Source organism: Tachypleus tridentatus, chromosome 7, assembly GCF_004210375.1.
Source record: "Tachypleus tridentatus isolate NWPU-2018 chromosome 7, ASM421037v1, whole genome shotgun sequence".
Lineage (NCBI taxonomy): Eukaryota > Metazoa > Arthropoda > Merostomata > Xiphosura > Limulidae > Tachypleus > Tachypleus tridentatus.
In genome coordinates, this window is record NC_134831.1 from 3,216,792 (window position 1) to 3,243,775 (window position 26,984).

Consider the following 26,984-nt stretch of genomic DNA (forward strand, 5'->3'; position numbering starts at 1 on the left):
AAATTAAGTTTAGAAGTAAAGTTGAAAGAGTGATAAGTAATGACAAAAGTATTTGTTTGTTTGGTTTGTTTTTTAATTTCACGCAAAGCTACTCGAGGGCTATCTGCGCTGGCAAAAGTAAATTTTATAAGTCTGAAATGTATTGGCAGATCCAAAAATGCTTTTATTATATACAGAAACATTCTGTTTTGAAATAAACTGTTGCATTAAAAATTCATATTTGAGAGCAGTCGATTCTTCATTTTTCAAATTTGTGTGTATTCTAAACTGGAATATAAACTATTAAGTTATAATTAACATTGATACAATAACTTGGCAGATATTTTGAAACTGTATTTGGAGTTACCGACACATGACGTTTTGGTAGGATACGAACACATCAGCTTCCGTTCTTTAATTGTTTTTAATTATTGTACCTTTGCGTTTTCCTTTTAAGAATTTCTTCAACAGCTGACAGATGCTGCGAAATGATGTGAAATAATTCGATGTCCAGTATGGATTGTCATGGTTTGATAATATTCAGTAGTTATCAGATTATCAAAATCTAGAAAAACTAACCTCTAAAGCTTCAACGGATATATAGATATATGTACTAACGAAAGTACCTGTCATCGCACGGGTTATTATGTTGATATATTTTAGTAAAAACATCAATCTGATTTTAAATTTAAATTGTTTCTGAATTATGTATTTTCTTATGTGTCAATAAAAACAAACAAACTTATACCATAAACAATTGGCAACTACTAAGCAGATTTGTGGCCCGGTATCGCCATGTGATGAAGGCGCTCGACTCGTAATCCGAGGATTGCGGTTTCACACCATGCTTATCCTTTCAGCCGTGGGGGGCATTATAATGTGAGATCAGTCTCACTATTTGTAGGTAAAAGAGTATCCCAAGAGTTGGCGGTGGATGGTTATAACTAACTGCTTTCCCTCTAGTCTTACACTGCTAAATTAGAGACGGCAAGCGCAGATAGTCCTGATGTAGCTTTACGCGAAAATTCAAAACAAAGAAACAAACAGATTTGTTTAATATTGGACTAGTAAAAAGGTACATTATAAAAGAATAAGTGAAAAAGTTACTGGAGCTATGTTCATCACACTGTTTTAAAAGAAGTTATCTAAACAAAAAGATCCACATATCCAGTTTGTATATTTCACAGAAATACTGTTTAAAGTCAGAGAAATATTTATGTTAAACATCTAGTAGACATACAGGAGGCTGATTTTCTAAAAAAATACTAAAATGGTAATGAAAATAATTCAGTATTGGTTTGATTTGTTTTGAATTTCGCACAAAGTTACACGAGGGCTATCTGCGCTAGTCGTCCCTAATTTAGCTAGCCATCACCACCCATCGCCAACTCTTGGGCTACTCTTTTTCAACGAATAGTGGGATTGATCGACACTTTATAACGTCCCCACGGCTGATAGGGCGAGCATGTTTGGTGTGACGGGGATTCGAAGGCGCGACCTTCAGATTAGGAGTCGAGTTCCTTAACCACCTGGCCATGCCGGGCCAATTCAGTATTGATACATCAAGAATTGTAGTGGTAACATATTCCATAAATTCGCTTTATGAATCTATTTGTATTTTAACCATTAGAACTATTTTTCCCACACAAAATTTCTTCACCTAGATTTTATATTCAAAATATGTCATTATCTGACAAAATGCTTAACTGGAACTTTTTATTACCTATCTGTCTTTACAGTCACATTTTTATAGATAGACATATAGCAAATCATTATAGTTTTTGGATAGTTTATTTAAACAATTCAGGCTGCGAAACAAAAGGGAATTTGAGATTTTTGTAATTTTTTATTATTATTAATGAATAACATTAATATTGATATTCTGTGTAATAGCATCACTGTGGATCTGTAACTAAAATGGCAGAGTAGCCACCGCAGAGAAACAGTTAAAATTACAACACTTGAATAATGATTGGGAAAATAAGATTGATAGGAGAAGAAACAAGTAGAGAGAATGATTACAATACATTCCCTAGTTAGTACTGGTCTTATACCTGTAGGCTCTGCATGGCCAAGCGTGTTAAGGCGTGCGACTCATAATCTGAGGGTCGCAGGTTCGCACCCCCGTCGCGCCAAACATGCTCACCCTTTCAGCCGTGGGGGCGTTATAAAGTGACGGTCAATCCCACTATTCGTTGGTAAAAGAGTAGCCCAAGAGTTGGCGGTGGGTGGTGATGACTAGCTGCCTTCCCTCTAGTCTTACACTGCTAAATTAGGGAATAACCTATAATTGCTAATTATAGAACTGTTCTATAACAGTTAGCCCTCGAGTAGCTTTGTGCGAATTTCAAAAAACAAACAACCTTATACCTTTATTATTATATATTTACATTGAACAGAATATAAAGTAAGAAAATGGCAGGTTTTAATGGTTCAAGAAAGCTAACCATTCCTGTCTGTCATAATGTTTTACTTGTACCTCTTTTCTGTGGTAAAATAATGTCTTATAACTAGATTATATTCGTACCTATTGTAATACAATATAATGTATTGATTCTAAGACATGTAGTTAACAAAACTTTATTTCGCTTTCCCTTTAATTAATAGCTGGAGTGAAACATTTATATCACATTAGATTGAGTTGGAAATTCGCAGAGAATTTATTTGTTACTCGTTGCACGTATTAGCAGCTTATGAAATATATTTTTATAATAATGATAAAATGGTGTTGACCAAGTAAGTCCACTTTCTGCATTTTGATAAGCAAAAAATAGATTTTTCTTAGAAGGAAATGAAGGCAGCTTCATCTATTGAAAGATAGTGAAAACCCTAAAATTCAAAATTTTACCGAATGTAGGTTAATATTTTTGTATTTGCAACAATTATTTCTAATGAGTGAAACAGATATTATATTATAATTATATTTTGAGATTAATGGCACAGGCCAGTGAAAATGGAATTGTTCCTCCTGGAAGTTACAAGTACCCTAAAGCGGTAGACCTCTGTTAAGAGGACATTTACAGACCATACACTTTCCACCTCCACCCTAACCCCTAGCGACGAGCAACTGACGTAGGTCATCGACAGGTAATAGGGAAGACAGCATAGGAATTGAAGTATGCATGTTCACACAACTTCCATGCTTGGTCTCACTAAGGATTTGAAGGAAAGAGAGCATTTAATTTCAGTAAAAGCTGGTGGGCTACACCCTCTCTGAAGAGGTTGTGTGATTTTGAAGGAATAGCAAAATATGATATGAAATCAAATCAGAACAGCTGAAATGGAGGTCAGTCCTCATTAGTGATAGTGTTCTGGAGTCAGTGAATCAGAAGAGTAAATATAATGGGATGGCATCATGTTCAAGGATATCAGGTGAAAGTGACAGAGCATATAGGTTTAACAGATGTTCCATAGGAGGAGTGATGCAAAGAAAACGGTAGAGAGGGTTCTCAAGTGCAGTAAGAAAGAAAACATTCTGCTTATGGAAGCAATGCTGGACACAGCCACAAATCGTGTAGATAAAGAAGAATGGGGGGTATAATGGAAGCATAAATTTCTCGAGCAGGATGAGGCAGTTGGACATGATAAACCAGACATACAGCATGACGCTCAAATTCTGTGAATGATAAGAAGGGAGAACAGTGGAGAAGCCCAGGCAGTATGACCATAGGTAAGACAAGGTTGTATGTAGGCTTTTTTTGTATGTGCAAAGGAGAAGTGGGAGGTTTAAATATCAGGAGGTACCTGAAACGAAGGCGTTGCAACCAGGAACATATTAATACGAGATTTGGTTTAAAACAAAAAATGAAGCTTTAAATACATTCATACACATATTCCTAGTTCATAAAGCTATTATTTGTCAAGAGAATTGGTCTGTTTCATAAGAAAAGCATCTTATTTTAAAACTTTTTTTGCGTTATTCAATATAATGTAATTACGAATATTTTTATTTATGCCCCAAAAGGCTCATTTGATCACAAAGAAATTACAGCCATCTAGTGCCTGAACTCAAAATTACATTCAATAAAGGAAATGATCTGTCATTATAATTTTAACTGTTAAATTCAACTTACTGACTAATTATTTTATTTTATTTCTACAATACAAGTATCTATGGTTTCAGAAAAAGCATGCCCTATGAGAGATTATTTTCTTTAGAAAAATGATTAAAATATATTATGTAAAACACAATTAGAAAAACTGATTTAGGCGTATCTTTAAAATCTGTATTGTTTGATTGTTAGCAATGTACTAGTGTAAAAATAAAATATTGCATTTCACTCTTACCAATGTTTGTTTTCACAAACGTTAACAATTATGTCATATTTTTGTATATTTACTTGAACACTAAGTGCAATTATGACTGTAATGTCTCTAATATTTGACGCAAATGGGAGATGAAGAATTTGATACTAATCTATTAATTACGTACGTAAAATAATCCCACCTACATTATAATGAATCAATTTACGTTACAATTGTATTATATTTATTTGAAATACTCAACAGCCAATACAAATGTTTAAGCGTAAATCCAAACCAAAGTAACAGCTATTTTTTTATTATTTGGGGGCTCTTTCTTTACTCTGTGAAATGTATAATTGAACTACATTGTAAACGGAAAATATCAGTTAAAATTTTCTTGTTACTTATTTTTAAACCACATTTAGTACTAACCTTGGTCACATGGACTTGTTTAATTCATGCGCTATTTTAGACAATCCTAAATTGATTTTGTTGATTTGTCGGTTTTTTACATTATCTCGGTGTGACCACGGTGCCACAGTATTGTACTACTACTACTGGTATAGTGTATACATAACAACATTAAGAATCATGCAGTCGTACATGTCAAAATCTTACGCAATTTGATCTAAAAGGTCCAATTATCGCCTTCAGACTGCTCCGATCAGTCACTTGTATCCCAGCCTATCAGAAATGTAATACAACACATACTGATCTGAATTTATAGTCGCAAAATAGTTGAATTACACCAAAAAGTGTGTCGTCGTTGTCTCTGTGTTTCTGTCTCGGATTATTCATTCGGCTCCTGAAACATATCACCAGAGGGTGGGGCCTAGGAATTATGATGTCAGGATATGATCAAGGAAGAGGTAAGGAGAACATAATTGTGATTTCCATTTTTGGGTCTAAAAATGGCACATTTGACAAAATTTTGTTGGCTATTTATGAAGGGAGATAAAAACAAAGGTACCCAATCTTAAGTCACACCCTTGTACTTATCTCCTTAGTAAATCTCAGCTTCAGATCTGCTTATATTATTACATAATTACAAGGGTATGCATACATGCCCAAATGCTCTTATAGGTTACATGTAATATATGAACGGTGGCATTGCTACAGAAGCATTCCTTTCTAAAATTTTTCTTGGTATGATAAATTGCAAACCATGTACTCACAAACAAAGGTTTTTTAACAGCAAGCTATTTGAAGCCAAAAACGTAACGGCTCAGAAAACTTCAGTGAAAAACACACTTATAAAAAATATTACAAAACACACAAATAAAGCAATACTAACGCAAATAAAACTAAAACAAACAAGACAATAACCCAAATATAAGGCACGAAAACAAAGCCGAAAAAAACATTAAACTAGCCACGTCTCTGTACACATGTTACCATTTCGTTTGACTTATATTTCTGTGGTATTATTCTCTTTTGTTTCTGTAGATGTGACTCAATAAAGCAGTAAAAGATAAAACAAAACAGTTCCACTGCCGAAAATTTCTTATATATAGCCACAGCAGAAGGAATGATTGAGAAAAATATTTCATCTGCAAGGTTAGACCTCATAACATATGATCATCTTTTACCTGAAGTTGTATCAACATTTTGAACCACTCTTTACAGTAATCTTTCGCAAATCAATTACTTTTTACTTCAGATATATAGTTTAGTAGATTCTCGAAACTTTAGTCACTAACCGAGCCAAAGAAAAAATTTTAACAACGCAGAGTAAAGTCAAGCACGGTAGGTAAGAGCAATTAAAAAAAAATCAACCAAAGTTAAGTGTGGTAGTGAAAGAGGTAAGGGCATTATAACTAAGGGGAAAAACTCTATGGTACCCCCTTCCCTTGGGGCTATGTGTGTGTAACATTATTAGTCCATCAAGTGTTAAGGGTTTTATTGTTTACAATTTGTACTTACCGTCGGCTCAAACAAATTTAACTCTAGGAACACTTTGAAAATGGAAACAAAGCAAGTACTAACCATCCTCTCTAGGACAGTACAGAAACAGCTAGTCAAAGCAATTGGACGATAATTAGAAGGTATCTTGGGATGATTTCCAGGCTTAGAAAAAGGGAGCACAGTTGCTTAGTGCCAAGAGTCAAGAATAATATTTCACTTCCAGATCTGATTAAAAACAAGCAAAAAAATAGGAAAAGAAGCAGTAGAAAAATGGTTCACCATCTTACAGTGATCATCATAAGGTCTGATCATTGAACTGCCAGACTGATGAAGAAGTTTAAATTTCATCAGCGTAAAGAGGCTTATAGACTATTGACCCTAAAAGAAAGAAGAGAGTCCTCTGCCAGAAATTTCATGACCATGAAGACAGGGGAAGAAACAAAAGTGCTTGTTATAAGAGAAAAGCTCTCACCAAGAATATTGACAATATTCTATACATCAGCAACTTCCTAGTCATTGAAAAGCGAGATGGAGGAGTGATGGAAGGCATTCCTCCCATGTAACTTTAGAATTTTGTCTCATATGATAGTGAAATTGGGGGTAGAAAAGATCATAGTCATGAACTTAATCCAAGATTGCTTTTAGCTTTGAATTAAGTTCTCGATTATGCCGAAAAGCAGTGCAGTCTGAAAGAGTGGAATATCTGCAAAAGGTGTCCTAGACCCGTTTTTGAACCTTCTGTGCCTCCAAGCAGGTAGAGCTCCATCATGGACAATAATGCCATGGAAAACGTATCAAGGTGTTATGAATAGATTAAACAGTTGCTTAGACAATATCATCCATTACTGCTGCTATGCAGTCGACTATCAGCAGAAAAATAACCAACATTTGGCAAAAACGAGTAACAAAATATGACATTCCAGTTAATACCAAATTTATTCAAAACCAGTCACGAAACTAAGGTCTATAGTATGTAAAAACTACACTGACAAACACAACACCAACATTATTTATAAAATACAATGTGATAACTGCCACGACTTTTATATTGGAGAAACAAGTAGAAAAATGGAACCTAGATTCAAAGAACTTAAAAAGTCACCTTCACACGTTTTCAAACACTGTAAATCAAATAAACACAACATAAACATGAAAAACACCCATATATTAAATAAAGAAACAAACATAAACAAACGCAAAATTAAAGAAGCCTTACTTATACAACACCTCTAGCCCAAAATAAACCAATATAAATGAACACCTTTATACCTATATTAATAAATATCATCAAACATCTAAGCACGCCCTCTACATTCCCACACTCAATTACACAACCTCCTTCAAACATGCGGTCACCTATTGGTCAGTTACCTCTTTCTTTCCTTGTGAACCTGACGATGACCAAAGAAGGTCGAAACGGTGTTCGCTCCTCTATGTAGAATTTTCTCAACTGATACCAGCCGTTTTTACACATATAGTTTCAAAGACAGATACACTTACTTGTTTGTTTCATGGTTTTACACTGGCGTCTAGTTAGATGTGTTGACTAGTTTCTTGGCATTTGATGTGTCCTAACGAATGTTTTAAACATTTGAGAAGTTCTAAAGAAAATATATTAAATAGTTAAAGAGGAACTATATTTTGCTTTTTTTCTGATATTTATTCTGGTAGTAATTCTACGATTCCCGATGTGTTTGTTTTCATGTGTTGTTTTTTTTATTTCGCGCAAAGCTACATAAGGGCTGTATGCGCTAGCCGTCCCTAATTTAGCAGTGTAAGGCTAGAGGGAGATCAGCTAATCATCACCACCCACCGCCAACTTTTGGGCTTCTCCCTCTAGTTTTACACTATTAAATTAGGGACGGCTAGCGCTGATACCCGTCGTGTAGCTTTGCACAAAATTCAAAACAAACCAAACCAATCTATTTGTGTGTGACATATATTCATCACAGTTAACAGGTGGATCATTGTTGTCAAGTAGACTTTCGAAAAACTCGCGTGATTTATATAAAAAGCAGCCAACGAAGAGCCCAGAGAGAATATTATTATTGGACAGCTACAGTCAGTGTGCTATAGGTGTAGAAAGCCATAACTGTGATTAACGTCTACATTTAATTGGAAAACTACAGAATTTGACCAGAAACATTATAGATTTCGAAAATTATCAACCGTTCAACTTCAGTGAATTACTTCGGACGTTATTATTTACGAGGACATTAAATATCTCCCTCGCCGAAAGAAGTTTAACTCGTATGATTGTGAAGCTATCGAAGAAAGGCGTTATTAGTTATAATACACTTGTCAGTCAAATTTAATTCCAAGACTGCCGACGGTACCGAAATGTAACAGCCGCATGCAAAGCTCTACCACGCTGTGGAGGGTGTGGGGGAGAACATAGAAATAAAGTGTCCAGGGTTAACACACAACCACACTGCTGTAACAGCCAACAGCAACACACGGTATGGCGAGGATTGCCAAAAATACAAGAACATAAAACATACATCATAAACACACTGAATAACACAAACACAAAAGAATAACCTACAAAAAATCAGGAAACTGACAAAACACAAAGAACGTCTCTGTTTCCCACACCAACATATAAAGAAACCATCACGAAACAACAACTTAGAACACATTCTTACACACAAGAAACAAAAACACTCACTCAACTTCACAAAACACCTAAACAAAAGAAGAACGAACAACACATAAACACAGGATTATGTTAACAGAAGCAGAAGAAAACGTCTATGAATTTCTGACACAATACAGAAATGAATAAAACAGTATCACACTAATAATCAAAATAACCATTGATCACCTTACACAATTACTACCTCAGGTAATACAACAACTCGTTATAACACCACAAAACACAACCATACTGTAAATGTAAGCTCATAAAGAGACATATCCCGGTAACATAAGCGATCCTGGACCCAAAAGAGGCAATCCGAAACATCCAAAACAGATTATAAAATCAAAGTATAAAACATCTTACAACACAAGTACAGAATAGAGGAAGAGTTCTACGTTCGACCTGACTCTCCTTGTTTTCTAGATGTAAATACTGATGCTAAACTTTAACTGGTTTGTCAGGGGATGAGAAGATACTTGGTTCGTTGACTGGCTAGAGTAAGTGTAAAAATCTTACTTCTCTTCAAGAGCACACCAAATTGTTAAGTCAGTACCCTTACACACAGGCTTACTCTCCCTTCGAACTCTTTTAGTATACTTCATCCTAGTAAAGCAGAACAAGAGGGCATACCAGGAACGTACAGAGAATGTCAGCTAGCTGCTGAAGTGAAAGCCTGTAAACCAAATGTCAATAATATTAATATCAAATGCTTATCAAAATGGGTTAATTAAGAGAAAAGAAAATGTAGATTTAAACAGGACTGGTCTGGGGACGCGTTTACATCTACCGGTAACAACTACAAGCCAAGGCGATAGTTATTCTAGGCGTGCACTACATAATAGATGTGGACCAGACCAAGTGTGCCTTGACTGAAATAAACGTTATACACTTAAAAGTGGATCAGATAGTTTCAGCCATAACATAATAACCTACCAACGGTACCAAATATTCAGTGTATAAGAAACAAAAACCCCAGCAGTCATGGTAATGCTATGCTTTCACTGCCAACGCTTTAGACGCGTAAAACCACCCGAAGATATGTTGGCTGCGGGAATGAACGTCATATAGCAAACTGTAAGCAGAATAAGTCATGGCCGAAATGTTGTAAATATGGAAAAGAACATACAGCTAACTATGAAGGGTGTACAACATACAAATACATTATGAACAGGCTAAATTAAAAGACAATCGTGTCAGAATACCGTGTAACGCGAGATGTAGTAAAATACACAACAATAACGAAAAAGCAAACAAAATCCACAAATACAATCGTTAGAACTACGAAACTTAAAACATTCAAATATCTAACACCTAAAAACTAGCGGAAACACGAGAATCACATTCACATACACATTAAGGCCTTATAAAGTACAACCAAAACCACACAATACAATACGAAACACACATTATAGTAAACAAAAAATAAAATGAAAATATTATTGTAGATACAATAGAAACAATATTTGTAGACTTCATAGCTCAATACAGGAATCTGACACGAACCAAGACGTAATACATTAATACCATTCAGAAGCATATAAAACCGATAATACCATAGGTTGTCAAAAATAAGTGACTAATTCATGCAATGATTCCTTACATTATATATCAATATCCAAAGTGTGCTAGCTTCCAACAGGCATGTCAAAGAAGACGTTACAATTTCAATAGCTGATATTATATAGTTAATAGAAACAATATGATTTTAAAAAATGATAGACTTAAAATGCAGGGAAATACTGTTATTATAAAAGACACAACCGAGAGCAATTATTTAGGCAGAATTGCTGTGTTACACTTGTCGGATCTATCAGTTCGAAAAATGACTGTAAACTCACAAAATGAATGTCTTATATTAAACCTTTACATAAATCTAAATATTTCTGTAATATTAGCAGGTGTCTGTTGTTCATTCACTAAAATATTAGATACCAACATGTTGGAAACTATATGTCAGAGTAATAAGGAGCACCTAATTACAGGGGACCTAAACAGTAAACACATGAACTGTGCATATACAAATATAGGTGGTCGTAGTTTAGCTAATGTTATGGATGATATATATTGTATACTACTGAACGATGGCACATCGACACAGCACGAGCAATAATTCTAATGATATTCTAGATCTTTTCCTAAGGTCACCAGACTTTAAGACAAAAATGTAAATAATTTAATGTTGGACATGATGTATATCGCGACCATTTGTCCATATGAAGTGTCTTCGATTTTTACTCCCACAAAAACTGTGGAATACATCAACGAAAATATAGTTACAAAAGAAGCGAATTGGACCCACTATGTAAAAATTATAGATCAATAATTACTGAAAAGTGTTCTCACTGAAGTACAACAACCGTCGTAATTAGACGCTTACTGCCAAACAATAACTGTCTCATATAATACCTAAACAAACAATAAACAACCCCAGACATCAATGGAAACCTCACGTAAAATTAATAAACAATATAAAAAAAAAACTTAGAGATCTGAGCAGAGTGTACGTGATTAAATAAAGCCCAATAATTGAAACACAGATAAAGACTACTAGTATGTGATTACAGAATTAGTACCACTGTATGTATTGAGTGCCACTATTTGTAACAGAACTAGTACCACTGTATGTATTCAGTGTAGCTAGAACTGGGATACCAAGAAAGTTCTGAGTGGTGAACATGCTCTTCGTATTTACGATTAAGAAGGGTTCTCTGCCTTAAGAAAGATAGTGTTTTTGTATAGTTTAAGAATGGTTATTAATAGAAGTACATATTTGTGTTTAGTTTTAATATTATGTTAACTAATAATTTGTATGTATAATAAAATAATAATTTTAATTTAAAAAGAATGATCTCTTGTGTCAATTTGTCGCAACAAAGATTTTTGTTTGGTTGTTTTGTAATTTCGCACAAAGCTACTCGAAGGCTATATGTACTATCCGTCCCTAATTTTGCAGTGTAAGACTAGAGGGAAGGCAGCTAGCCATCACCACCCACCGCCAACTCTTGGGCTACTTTTTTACCAACGAATAGTGGGATTGATCGTAACATTGTAAAGCCCCCACGGCTGGGAGGGCGAGCATGTTTGGCGCGACCGGGATGCAAACCCGCGACCCTCAGATTACGAGTCGCACGCCTTAACACGCTTGACCATGCCGGGCCTACAGCAACAAAGAATCAGTTGCATTATTCTCTTCAGAATTGGAGACTAGACACAATTTCAGTGAAATCAATCATTGTATAAAAACAAGTTTGCATATTACAGAAAGGGATTAAATATCAACTTCTGTATCAGTAAACTGATAATCAGGTAAAGCAACTTACTGGGAAGCAAGGTCTCTGTCTATCCCTCATCTGAAAATAGTGAAGTTTTTCTTAATCTCTAAGAAAACGTTTTAGTTGTTTGAAAAATTAATTGGCGGTTTGTTTACTTCATGTTAGGTACAGATTATTGGAGAAAACACCTCAAACCTTTGTTTGCTGTTAAAATCAACCATCTGGTAAGTAGAACATAATGTAATCAGTTGTTACCATCAACTGTCCAATAAGTGAAACATAATGTTATCAAGTAATAAATAAACTGAGAACATACTTCCATCACCTGATTTGAGGACAGAATGCTAAAAGCTTATTGTAATTTTGTGTTGCATTATCAGGTTTCAAACGTTAGGCTACTTATTTTCAACTGTTACTGTTTAATATTATTAACATATACAGCTTTTCAAAATAACAAACAATTCCATCTAATGGAAACAAATATTGGTGTCATTATTTAATCAAAATAACTGAACATTGGTCATTAAGTGTCAAACAACCAAGTATTTGATTACACTGTTTTTTCTGGATGGGGTTAGGTTTTATATTTGTTACATTTTTATTTCTCAGCCTTGTCTCAGTTAAGCCAGATACTTATGAAGACACTTAAAATGTGTATTCCCCTTGGTTGAGCCATCAAACTGAGGATTTTCTCAATAACTGAAGGTGTAAAACAGTTCTCAAAATGTATGATATCTGAAATAAAACAGGGATGAGTTTATCGTTTGAAAATTATACAAGATAAAAGCTAATAATTTTAACAAGTTATTTGGGCATAAACTTGCATACTTTATTCTGTGTATTTATCCTGTACAGAGAGAAAAATTTAAAACAAATACATGTACTTCACAAAGTTTGAATTTCAACTAATTGATAAAAAAAGAAAATATTACTAACTGATTATAATCTAGTATTGTCCAGTTCTGATGAACCAATCAATAGTATTTCAAGTAAGGCACACTGACATTTACATATGAAAACCTTTAATACCCTCACTTCATAGTTATAGTCAGGATCATATATATGCAAAAACGGCTAGTTTGGGTTGAGAAAATATTTTACATAGAAGCCGTTTTTGCATATATATTTCTCTACAAGTGAGTTTGCTCGACATCACTGATTATAGTTAGGATCATTCTTGATTGACTTGGTTGAATAGATGATGTTAGAAACTGCCTTATCTTATTTCAACTGTTTGTCTTCTTGTAAGGCAAGAAATATCACCAATGTTTCTTAGGGCAAGTAGTCAAGTGTTTTCTAATAAATTCTAACAGCATGTGTTAACCATAATAGCTTAGTTAACACTCCACAGACACAGCAAGTTCTGAAACATATTCTTTTTATTAACAAATTATTTCTTCAGTGATTTCACAGAAAACTTATCAAAATCTCTGGGTCCAAAATGAGCTGGTAGATGTGATCACTGTTTTAATCTTTTGGTACCTGGTATATTCCATAAAAATGAAAATACAGCTATGAGATACCATTTTGTTAAGCTTCCAGTTTTCTAAGTAAATAAAACAATTGAAGAATATTGTTATTGAATACTATGTTTTTACTAATTTTTCAATGAATGGAATGATATATGAAATGATGTAAATGCATTAACCCTCAAACTTAAGAAATATTGTCTAAAATACTTTATATCAATAAAAGTAATTAGTTTTTACAGTGTAGAAAGTAAAAAAGAAATTAATTAAATATGAATTTCTAGCACATTTCTAGTTGTAGTTTATTTTAAGGAATAAAATATTTTTTATTTTATAGGGAAAAAGGTAAATTCCCAAAATTATTTTGAGAAACAGATTAAACTTCTGTAAATATGTACTTTGTGTTGAGAGAAGAGGTAAAGGATATTGTTTTGAGTGTGTATGTGTTTTCTTTTAGCAAAGCTACATCGGGCTATCTGCTGAATTGCTTTGAGTAGCTTCCAACCTAAAGTTACTGGAAATACCGATTTATTCAATGCTATCTATTCAATAGAATGATGTCGTCTCACACAGGTCTCTGTGATACCAGGTTTCATTTCCTACTGAATATTATTGTTAATACTCTTATTTCGAACTTTAACACTTTTGTTTTCAATAGACTAGCTTTCACTGTCATAAACGTGTTTTGCAGGTCAAAGGTCATGTACCTTTCAACTTTTTGTATATTGATACATATTTTCATGACTATATAGTTAATAACTTATTATTACTACATTCCACCAAGCAACAGATATAGCAGAATTTACAAACACTGATATGAACAACATATTTTTATTACACCACCAAGGATATCAGGCATTACAAATGTTTGAAAAAGTTACACAGAAAATGATACAACTTTCATCTCTATTTTCAAGCAATAACTTACCACTGGAAACTTTACATTAACACAAACTACATTTATAGGTTATGTGGAGTGATATCGCAAACGAAACAACAGTATCAGTACGAGAGAAAGAATCAAATGAAGCCTTTGATTTTGTTAAGTATCTGTCATTTCGTTTTTACATTTATTTTTTATGTATTAGCACTACGCGTAATCAGTTTTAGTCAAAGGAAGAGTAAGTCAGTGTTAGTGCCATATGATATACAAATAAATGAAGTTAAATACATCCGTTCTTTGAACTTTGTTAAATTTATCTTCTACAAGAAATAGCATTGAAACGAGCTATCCCAATCATGATACAGCTTTCCATACTCCAAAAGAAATATTTCTATAATGAACCAATAAGAAGTGTACTTCACCCAGCATGAACATCATTATCAGCAAAAGAAGAAAAACAAAGCAGTCACTGATCATCTTTTCTGTTAACAAAGATGGAGAAGAGAGAAAAGGAATAAAAGAGACTCCCCAAATCTGACACACTTGAGTAACCAACAGAAGAAAAGGGTCTGGAGGTGGCTGTTCAAAATGATCTGTTCAGGCTGACCTACTAAAGGAAAGAGCTAATTAAAATTCTCGCCAGTCATTACTGGATCATCTGCAAAAGTCGCTTCAGAACCCTAAAGAAAAACTTGTTCTGCACACATGTCTTCATCTCGCAACAGACCATATCACGGACATCTCTGGCTGAAAGTTATCCCTCTTTTGGCTGTTTACAAGCACTACATAGTAGAGGTGGAAGAGAAGGGGTCTGGTTGACCTGTGTAGTAGAAACATTAACTGGAGAATTCATACACATTTGTAAGTTTTTATTTTGTGATCAAGTAATGTATAAACATAAATGAAAATATAACTGTAGAAATGTCAACTATGTTCAAAATTACAATGTAAATAGTGAATAATCATGACATTCCTGTTGAGAGAAACCATGACAAACGCTTTGTTGATAAAAAGTGATGAAATTGTCGGGATAAAGTGCTTATTGAGAAGTGGATATTGAGAAGTAGCTATAGTGTCAGCGGATGGTATGTTTTTGAATTTGTACTTTTAAAACTGACATTCGCCTTTGTTCTTATCTTACCAGCTTATGAAATACGTTTTTAAAAAATGTCATACCCCAGACTGGGTCACTGCTGCATAACATACTTCACCTTCGAGTGTTGTATATTTACTGCAATAAAACTCCAGAAAACCCAAAATAAAATTTACACTTACCAATAGTCAAAGGCTAATCGATGGTCAGTATTAGTCTTTCATAGTCTTGAGATAATGTGGCATTTTGTTCTGCTATATGTGGCATTTTGTTCTTGGAAACTCTAGGATGAATCCTTGAAACCATTTAACTCATCTAAAAAGAAATAAACATTTTTAGGAATTACAAGTGGACGTTCGTTTCTTGTTACTAATAAAATAACAGAAATAAACAATACTTTAAGTTCCTACTTTCTTCCTGTGTGAAACTCTAGGATGGGAGATTTAGATCCTTGAAACCATTTAACTCATCTAAACAGTGTTTAGCAAGAGGGCTAACATTATTTTGAGTAGCACCTATAAAAATATTAAATACAAGGCAAGTGATACTATTGTTTCACTGTATAGATCACTTGTAAGGCCTTCTTTAGAGTAATGTGTACAGTCTTGGGCTCCCTCATGAAGTATTTGAAATTGTCGGAGAAAAAATAGGATGAAAAGACATTAGTGACAGAATGAAACATCTGTAAAACTCAATAGTTCCAATGAAATATACTATCTATTACTATTACATATTCCATAATATGGAATAGGAGACTTATCTTATTTACAATTATTACCACTATTGCTGTGCCATTTGTTACTGAGAATCTTTTTTGACTACTTCAGTCATAATACTGAGATGTTTAACTATGGAATTTAGTTTATCACCACAACGTTGACCAATTGTGAAACCAAGAGATTTTAACGAGTCATACCAAGTACTGGTCAAACCATATCCAGGGTAAATGGAGTAGAATATTGAACAAAAAACTCTATCTTTCTAGTAATATAAATTATCCCTTTTTGACAGCATTAAGTAATCTTCCAGATGAGAACTGTAACAGATATTGTGCTTGTAACTTTGTTTAACAGGTTTGAAAAGTCACGCAGTAAAGAAATATCCAGAGCAAAGTTCCAAAATATGGTACAGAGGAAGAAGACACTTTGGATGAATTTCCAAAAGATGTGGAGAGGTTTGTCCAATTATCTCATTTTGACATGGTTTCTGAAGCAATGAATAAGTTAGTATATGATCAAATTATAGACACCATAATAGACGAGAATATGAGAAGTAGGTTGAAACAAGGTAGGTGTAATTTTTAAAGGAAGCTTTGGAGTTAAGTATTGAACTATAATCCATCAGGATTACAGATCAACAAATAAAGACACCACCTTCTTTTTCGAGGTAACCATAATCCGAACTAGTTTGGGATCGGTCAGTAATTTTGTAAGTCATGACTTTTTAGATAAAAGTGGCTGGTTGAGTTGGCAGCCACACCGGACGAGCATATTTGGTGACGACAGTTCAAACTGATGATTCTTAAGTGCAAGTCGATCGCCCTACCCGCCAGGCCATATAAAAAGAAATGTGTGCACATTGTAAATTTGTCTGCTATTTTGCATCAACTTGTAAGGCAAAGCTTTATAACAGATATGAAGGTAAGACACGAATCTCTTAACTGATGTAAAATTTATAAAAATTGTAATTTCCTTTGTTTAGACTTATAGTGGCCGTGTGGAACCCATCAATTGGAATAGTATATAAGAACATTTAGTAATCTGAAAGCTGTTGGGGTGCTCGTCTCTAAGTATGAGTAAAGAGAGTGAAAGTCTTTTTGTTAATTTCAATTTACCTTCAATAGCTGGTATTTTATTGTGATTGGGAAGTAACAAGAGAATTCTTCGGAATTCACTATTTATGACACCTCAGCCTTACATCAGTGCCTCTGTCAGCACATTGTTACAGTAATTAAAACATACGGTAGAAAAGACTGCAACAGGTGGAAAATAATGAAAAATGTGTTAAAAATTGGTAAAACACACGTCTGTAACAAAAACTTTATTATTATTTACAACTTTTTGGCCAGAATACGTGAGTGTAAGAAACTAGCTGTAAAGGCCATAATACTGTCTTTAAAGTTGTCGAGCGTCTTATTATGAATATTTTCAAAATCTTGGCCCTTGTTGTTTCTTTACAATTATTCAATAACATCCTTAAAGACAATCCCTGCTTCTTTTTAATCTTTTCTCACTGTCTTTTTGAATCGTTTATCAGAAATTAATTTACAACTCTGCAGCACATAAAAAATCCCTTCTTAAAGTTTGCCTTCTGAAAGAGCTGGGGATTGTCCACCTTTATCTCAGGCCTTCAGAAACTGTTTATTCAAACCCAGTTATAAGTGAATAGGAAGTAATAAGACTTTCTACATGTCAACCAAACTTTGATAGAGTTATATATAAAGTGTGATAGCGGGACGAGTCTCCTCACTGTTCTTTCTACCTATCTGTTCAGCAATCACTATGCCCTATTTAGCAGTCGTTTTGGTTTATTATCTCCCAAACCCAAAAGGAGCTTGTGAGGCATCTAGGTGCACTCAAAAATATTTGTTTCTCTTCAGCCCCGCCCGTGATGTTAAGGTTAAGTGTTAACGACGTAGGATTAGGTCTCAGCTTAGCAGTTCGTCGCTTGGAAAGTGAAGTATGAGCTGTGGGCGTCGAGAGAAGCCATGTTGGAAGCCGTGGAAGAGCCAGATTGATTAACGGGAAGCTAACTCTTCGGTCGAAGGTTGAGCAAAGAGATGTAGGTTTGAGCGAGTCTATTGATGTGTGGGACGAAATTCAGAATACACGAAAAAGAGATACAGAAAGCAAGTAGGATGTATAGAGAAAAAGAGAGAGAAAGGATGTATGAAAATAAAAATAAGTGAAATAATAATAATAGTGACTGAGTAACAGAGTAGAAAGGAAAAGATGTCCTTACATGGTTACAGTGCCGGGGATCTATAAGTACAATGGCAAAGAAATTGGTTGTGGGGGAAATCAGAGTGCCCCAAAGACACTTTCACTGGGCAGGTGCCTAATATTCTACCTGCCCGGTGCCCAAAACTGAAAACAGAATGATTATTAGCATACAATAATGGTTGTGTGGTTATATTCCTTTAGGTAGGGTTGTTTATCATATTGAAAAGGAAGATATATTTAGCCCAGGAGAATGGGTTTTAGCTAAACATGTTATTTGACTCTCAATATGTCCTGGATAAAAGTTTAATGAAGCAGTCCTGTACAGTTCGGTTACTGCGTCAAGATAGATCTGTGGATTGTAACTTGGTAGTCCAAATGCGATTTTGATAACTTGGTTCTGGAGATTCTATAGTCTTGAATCAAAATGATCAATCATGTTATAAGCAGCAGCATTTGTTTGGTACACTGATGCGTTTCAGGAAGTTGATTCCAGTACTGGTTTTATTGATAATGTTATAAAAGTATTTCTTCCACGATATGTTCTGCGAAAATGTTAGATCTAAATATTTAACGGTATTGGTAAAGTTGATGTTGGTATTGTTGAGACATAGTTTAATGTCCTTAAATTTTTTCCTAACTTTGTTTACTTTTTCGACAGAATACAATAGCTTTTGTTTCAGTAGGATTCAGGGCAATACTCCATTTGTTACACCAAAGTGATGCAGTGTTGAGCGTCGTTTGGACTCTGGCTGTGGCAACGTGTGAGGTGTTCGATGTGGCTGTATCGTCAGCATATTGTGGTATAAACATGTAGCTGAGGGAGAAAGGTCATATCATTGACGTAGATGTTGTAGAGGACTGGGCTATGTACTGATTCGTGGGGTACTCCAGCAGTTAAGTTGAAAGGGTTGGACTCTGATTCGTGAACTTTGACCTCAGATGAATGGTCGGTGATAACAATATTAATTAGACTAGCTGGGGTGGTAAACAAATAGTGTACGTTTTAAACCTGAGGCCGTTGTGTCAAACTGAATCAAAGGCTTTCTGAAAGTCAAGAAAAGTGGTTGCTGGGGATTGTTTGAGATTGAAGCCACAGTAAACAGATTCTGTAAGCCTAATAGGGTGGTCTATTGTTTGCTTGTTTCTTCTACCAGCGTTTTGGTTGTTACTTAGAATTTTATTGGGTTCCAGGTGAAAATTAATCCTGTTATCACTTTTTACATAAGTTTGCCTAGGGTGTTGAGTAGACTAATCAATTTATAATTACTAGGGTTACTGAGGTCGTTTTCTGTCTTGGATATCATCTTAATAGTAGCTGATTCTCAAACTTTTGGGTAGTATCCAGATGAAAAGGAGAGATTATATATCAATACTAAATTATTTAGGTTAGGGTAAGAGATACTTCTTTGTGCAATACTACAAATGCCACCTCCACCAGGTGTGGTACGTTGTACTTTCTTCACCAGGAATTTAACTTCTGTTGAAAACATTGGGCGTGTGTATGTCTTGAAGAGTAAGCGGTTTAATTGTTTTCAACATGGAACCGTGCAGTGGGAGGTCCTGGTTGATGTTTATCAATTGGTTAACGAGGGTGAAGTGTGTTGAGTCGAATAATGAGATATTTGGTGTGACAAAAGTGTTCTTTATGTAATCGGTAAATAATTGGGCTTGTTTCCTGTCAATAGTTGTTATGGCGTTATTGCATTTGATTTTGGATAAGCTACTACTGGATTTGCGCCAAAATTATGCATGAGTTGCACAGTTTGTTTGTTTTAAATTTCGCACAAAGCTACTCGAGGGCTATCTGTGTTGATTTGCACAGATTGTTCCAGTTGTCGTCCTGTTGTGATGAAAAAGAGACATGTTTTACCTATAAAAATATTATTGACAATTTTTAAGGAAACAACAGGACCCCAAATTACGTCAGTTACATGCTTGATAAATTCAAATAGCTGGGTTGCATTATGAGCCTGAAAGTTCATTTTTACACTCACATATTGACTACTTTCCTGAAAAACTTGGTACCTTCAGTAAAGAACAAGGGAAATAAGTTCATCAAGAAATCAGGGAAATGGTGTTGAGGTATTAGAGAAGATGGCGGCTAATTACTGCTGGTTATGGAAATGTGATATTCAAAATTTAATATATATTAAGTTAAGACCACAAAACATGGTTTATGGAATTAAAATGTGAAATTTCATTACAAAATCATGGTAAATTACAATGGATCTTCATATCACATCAATTTTTACCATTTTGATTAGTATGCTTGAATTATAGTATATGAACATAATTATAAAAAAAATGTTCAGGTTGATTAGCTGGTTCTCTGGCGTTTATTTGCAGAAAGTAACTGGGTAATCTGTGCCACGCAACCAGTAAAAAATAAATATAAACGTGACAAAAAATAATTAAAATATGTTAAAACTTAAATAAAATTTAAAAAGCCAATAGCCATTAAAATTTAAGTCACAGCTGAGGTGGACAATTTCACAATCGCCAATGATACTATCTAACGTCAGGGGGTGAAATCATGATAAAACATACCTTAAACAGTGCCGTCACTTACGATCATAACAACGGAGTTTCAGTAAATTATGAGCTATTGTGACTTGAGTGTCACACAGACTACAGATTGGTGCATTTGTCCCAGATAAAAGAAAACGATGGGTTAAAAAAATGTCTTTGAAAGTTCAGATATGTCTCACTGCAGAAATTCTTTGGGGGAGGGGGAGAAAACAGTGAGGATCTCTGACTCGTGATGTTCTTCAATCCCTGTGAACAATAACTCCACGTGACGAATTCAAAGGAGTATAGGAAGTAACCGCAATTGGTACATCCCCAATGACCTTTAAATACAAACAGAGTTCACAGTATTTTGGAGTGGTTATTTCTACCACGATGTTCCCAGAGCGTAATTTTCAACTGCAAGCCCCTCTACTCCCTTCTGAATAAAAAAGAACATTTACCTTGAAGTTGTCTGATAAAGAATGTGATATCAGAAAATCAGGTTCATATAAAGAAGTTAAAGATTGCTATTCGGAATCTTCAAGACATGGTCATTTACCTCTGATTAGTTTATTATTATTTTATTTTTATTTAGATTTCTGGGATTCATAATAAAGAAAGAACATTTCAGTGCCTACCCACCCACAATGTAGCTCTATAAACGGACGCATTGCAATGCTGAATGAGGACATTGCAGAAATGCCATGTTTTTGTGAACACTATACCCAAACACCAGCATCAGGCAAAATGTCCATAACACATGATGAGAACGTCCAACACTGATACTTGGTTGACCCAAGCACAAGTGGACCAGCCAATTCAAACTTGGAGGCAATCCCAAGGCCGCCTGTCTACAAAATCCAAGACCAAAGTGGTATGTTAGGGTTGGATCCCTCAACCACCAGGAACATCTCCTCTCTTTTACGGATCGTCATGCACGACAAACATGTGGGAGGATGTTTATATCCCAGAGAAGGTGGACTGATAGTACAGAACCTTCTCTGGGAGGTCCCCTTACCACGAATAGGAATCTACTTCGAAGTTAAAAATGTTCAGTGTGGTAAACGAAATAATAATCTTATCTAAGTAAGTTTTCCTTTTCTTCTGATTTATAAAAAAAATACCTACATGATAGAAATAAAATATTATTTTCAAATTCTGCTCAGTGAATTATGGAAAATTATTGTATATTTTACATGCGTAAAGGGGAAACTCTTGTGTACTTGCACTTCATAGATATTGCAATTATTCAGCAAAATAGAAAATATTTGTCAATCAGTTTTACTTTGTTTGTGAGATAATTTCTTGATGAATTATTTATTTTTTCCTTTGTTGGGTTATTGTGTACACAATATACTGCTACTCTTGGGGAAATCCGGTAAAAACACTTTGTTATTCTACCTTTGCTTGAGCTGGCTTTGTAAACTGATTCTTGCAAACTATTTAAACATGTATATGAAAATATTTAATTTATTATATATCATTGAAATTTAACTATGTGTGTTATTATGCTACATATAATTTATCTTTGACGAGTCTCCGATTTATTATGTTATGTATTATAATTTCAAATAGGTAGAAAGTTAAATTTTAATCTAGAAATTAATTGTAATAAATTTATGATATTTGTTAATAAGATTGATACATAAAATTTTATTTTTAACATAAATATATTTGATGTACAAACAACAACACAATTTATAACAAAGGTTATTACAAATAATGGTTTGTGTAGAGAGTTTTATGAAGTTAAAAACTATATTGAGTCTTCTATTTCGTCTGGAACTGAATCTTTTATCAATGTTCACGAAGAGCGATTTAATTCTGTGTTGATAGAAACGTACACTTCTCTTGATGGCTAGCTAGCTTGAAGCATTATCAACTGACACCGTGGACATACCAAGTGTACTCTAAATTTTAGAGAGCACATGCATGAAGTTAAAATGATACTTAGAAAGTAGCTTCAAAAGGGACTGATGCAAGATAAATGACCTGCAGAAAGATGCAGTTTTCAAGGACACTGAAATACGAAGAAGGAATATGTTTACTGATGATTAATCTGTCACAGATGTACATCGGGTTTACCATATAAACTGATTCAATAGGGTAATGGACGCAGCTACTTACGATAGAATTGAATAGCTGAAACACACCATAATATATTTAGTTTTATGTATGAATTTCAATAGTTAGCGAAGTTAGAGGTAAACAAATGTACAACTGAAATACAAGAACTGATCATAAATTATAGAAATTGTGACGTTGGTGACTACAAGATTACTGAAAAGAAAAAAAAAAATATTTTTCTGCGTTACTCAAGAAAAACGCCATAAAAATGATGCATTTTCTTTCCCTCAAGACAAATCAACATATTTCCCAATTTTAGGATTGCTCTTCGGTTTCTTCTCACTATCTCAGTAACTGTTGCATCAAGTAATTAATGATTTTCCAAGCTAAAACTTATAGAGACCTACATAAGAAGAGCAATGACTCATAAGTGTCTAAACAACTTGGTTGTATTATCTAACAGAAACGTCATTGCCGGAGATTTGGATTTTGGTGATCTCATTGAAAAATTCACTTCCGTAAAAGCTTGAAAAGTTTGCACTTAAGTAGATATGCTGGTGGGCACACATTATATCTTTAATAACAGTTTGGTATTATTCTTATCATGACTGTTCTCTTAAATACGATATTTTTATATATCTCAAAACTATCTGCCTTTTGAAAACGAAACTTAGCACATGATGGACGTCTTTATACATTGTTGAAAGTCAGTCTGATTCCTTCAATTTCTAAGAAAAAATTTGAAACTCGTTAACTATTAATTAGTTCTTAAAGTAGATAGGAGTACTGCGGTTTGTAAATACTACTACAAACACCCGTCCGTAGGGTAGAGTTTCTGCTAGATAAATTTAGGTTTAACACATTCCTTACACGTCCGGCCAACATTATAAAGTACTAACCTGAAAAGTATCGATGTGGAAATGTCCAAAGGGTCGTGTTTAGGGTTTATCTAGTTAAAAAATAAATCTGTGCATTTGTTATTATTGTTTTTATGGTTTTAAAATAAATGACAAAACTACAAGCGATTGGATGTCCAACAACACAGTAAAACCTGGTACTAAACAAAACTAAAATACTTAACTAATAGTTTCATCTTGATTGAATCTTTACATTCTCATATTGTAATGTTTTTTCATGTCTACTCTTCAACTGAGAGACAAACGACTTAACCTTAGGATTAGTTGGATGAGTAGCAATTTCCTTGTCGTCCTTATGAATGATGTTGAACTTGGCCGAAGCTACCATAGAAATAATTGTGAAATCTTATTACCAACTTTATTTACCAAAGTATTTATAAAGAGATTCCAAAAGCCCTTGTGAACGGTAACACTTGACCTATGCTTCTTGTACTACGCCATTAAAAGAATGACACTTTGGTAAATTTCAGACTCCGATGGAAGGTCCACACTATCGGCATACTTCTTTGCCAGGTAGGTTATAATTTGAGTTGGAAACTGAACCAAAATAATAGCGAATACCAATAGCGTCAATGGTTTCGATTGGAACCTTCCGTGTATGGTTTATATGACATTTCCGAGAAACAGGAGTGGTATTTACATCAAGGTCGTCCTGAACATCTCAACATCATTCAGAATAGGAGATTCAATCACATCATCAGTATCATTCTTGTATTAATTAGCATCATTACAATCTTGAAATTCAATTCATTCTCATCAAAATCATTGTTTTTTCCTTGTTCAATGTGTGTTTCACTTACAATTGGTTGCTTTTCCCCACGTTTACAGTGTAACTCTGTATTTTGATTATTAAAAAGCACCAAATCATCTACAAAGACTGCATTTTATACACGAAGCTCATTTAGAACGCTTGCATTTACAAGTTTTCCCATAACTAACACTTTATATCGATACTTTAGTGCTTTTATCTGAGCGATAGAGATTTGTCGCCGCTCTAAATAATATGCCAAACGCATCCTTCATGACCAGTCAAAACTTTAATACATTTTCAAAACAGTTCAACAAATGCCGCAATGGAGTGTTGTTAGTTTTTTTCGTCACCAAAAAAATAAATAACACCATTTTCCTGGCTCGTGATGTGCGTTTTAAAATTAATAACTTCTAAACTTGCGACAGAACCAAGGAGAACGTTAAAATTTAATTTATTCCATACAATACTGGTATATCACACGAACGGGACCCCCAGTGGCTCAGCGGTATGTCTGCGGAATTACAACGCTAAAAACCGGGTTTCAATACCCGTGGTGGGCAGAGCACAGATAGCCCATTGTGTAGCTTTGTGCTTAATTCAAAACAACAACACACGAACGAAACAATCATTTTAACAACGATCGAAAATTATAATAATAAAAGTTACAGCTTTTACAGTAAGAAAGAATATTTTTAAAACAGGCACAATGTTTCGATCACTGGTGAAATGGTTTCCCGCTGGAATAGCGGTAAGTCTTCGAATTTACAACGCTCAACTCAGGGGCTCGATTCCCCTCGGTTGAGAGAGCAACTAGCTCTATGTGGTTTTACTATATGAAAAACACACACACTGGTGAAATAATTCTCAAGTATACAAAAACTATAGCACCAGTGATCGAAACGTTGTGCTTGTTTCAAAAATATTCTTCCTTACTGTTAAGGTTGTAAGGTTTAAAAATTCGTAACGAATTAATCAGCAAAGAAGCTCAAAACAAAAGTATTAGTGATTTACAACTTACTACAATAGCATAAAAGCCTTTAATAAAGACTTATTCTGATTCATGTGGGTTGTGATGACTAGCTGCCTTCCCTCTAGTCTTACACTGCAAAATTAGGGACAACTAACACAGATAGCCTTCGTGTAGCTTTGCGGAAAATTCAAGAGAAAATTTTGCTTTCACACACTCTGCACGATCACAAAATGACGCGCCAAATTCACAAAATATAGTTCTATAACTTTATTCTTTTGTTCTGTAGATTCTTTTAAATAAGATAGTGAAAAAAAGTTCAATCTACATTATGATAAATTCGTTTGTTTCTTCTGTAACGTTTCTATAAGATGTCTTAAATTGTAAATTATTCTAACGTCTAACTTTACAAAAGATGTTCAAACGGAAAATTGTTCGCGTAAGAATATATAGATAACTAATTCTGATCCAAATACATTTTTCTCCCATTTAGTAGTTTTCCTAATTACATGGAACTTTTATCCTTGCCATCTACTGGTTCCTGTTCTGTTTCAGAGCTAAATTGATTTGGCATACTCTCGTATCATTTCGTATTCTTGTCTTCTTTGTAAAATGTAGTTACCTTCAACCTTTTTCTTTAAGTTTTGTGTCGTCTTTCTTTGATACCCCTGTTACCCACCTCACCATCTGCTCCTCATTTCTTAAACTCCAACATTAATCGCCTTATAATTTTTTTTCCGTCTCTATTCACATGTGACTGTAAGACATCACTCTTAGTGGCAGATTTAATATTGTGTGGGCCCATAAGCGAATAATTCTTGTGGACCCTACAACCCATGTAATTTTACATAGAATAAAATTATCAATGGGTGCTGGGGCTGAGCCCCCTCTAGCCCCTACTTAAATACCCCACTGTCGCTCTAACGACTTCTCCCCATGTCATCCATGCTTTATGTATACTTTCCTTGACTTCTTTACTCAGTATTCCATATGTTGCACATTTGTTCTGAAATATTTAAACGCCCTCCCTTTCTTTAATTCTTCGCCATAGTGAAGTACCTTGCCATTCTCTCTATCTTCTCCTCTCTTTGGATTTTGTTATCTGCTACTTACATTCGGACTATATTTCTATAAACATCATATTCACCATTCTATTTCCATTTTACTCACTTTTGTTTTCTCCACAAAGCACAAAATGTACTGCAAATAATATATATCATTGCATTTGTCTTTGTATGTTTTGTCAAGCACTGTTATGAAAGTGAGAAGTGTGATTCTGATCCCTGATAGACTCTAACTTTCAGTGGAAATTTCTCTGTCTCCAATCAAAGTTTTTTCCAAATGC